Raw genomic sequence first — 536 nt, forward strand, 5'->3', positions numbered from 1 at the left:
TTTGAACCAAGATTCCTGTGTTTGGCGGTGGTGAGGCGGGGCAGGGAGGGGTGGGCGCCAATTAATAAATTGGAATATTAAATCCCAAATGGAATCGTTTAGAAAAATAACAGTTATAGGTTGTTTGTTTTTTTGATTTTTTTACTTTAATTTTGTATGTTTGCGTACGTGCATAAATGTGTGTGTAGGTGTATATATGGTGTGTGTGTGTGTGTGTGTCTGTGTGTGTAGGGGTGAGGTGAATGGGGGGACTTCATGTGTTTATTTCGTTTTGTTTATGGGTGGATGGTAGATTGATGGGAGATTATGCATACATACATCCATACATATATATATATACATGTGTATATGTACATATATATATATGTATATATATATATACACACACACACACACATATATATACATACATATATATATACATGTATATATACAGAGAGAAAGAGAGAGGGAGACGTACATATATACAGATATATACATATAAACACACACACACATATACTTATGCTAGACAGACAGACAGACATGCCTATTAA

General features: G+C 34.3%; 1 protein-coding gene across 3 annotated transcripts in view; it reads right to left on the reverse strand.

Annotated features, from left to right (window-relative positions):
• The window catches only part of LOC106879215 (cytosolic purine 5'-nucleotidase), a 129,833-nt gene that overhangs the window by 115,329 nt on the left and 13,968 nt on the right, over nt 1–536 (reverse strand). The gene's annotated exons all lie outside the window — the stretch shown is intronic.

This window comes from Octopus bimaculoides, chromosome 22 (genome assembly GCF_001194135.2).
Source record: "Octopus bimaculoides isolate UCB-OBI-ISO-001 chromosome 22, ASM119413v2, whole genome shotgun sequence".
Lineage (NCBI taxonomy): Eukaryota > Metazoa > Mollusca > Cephalopoda > Octopoda > Octopodidae > Octopus > Octopus bimaculoides.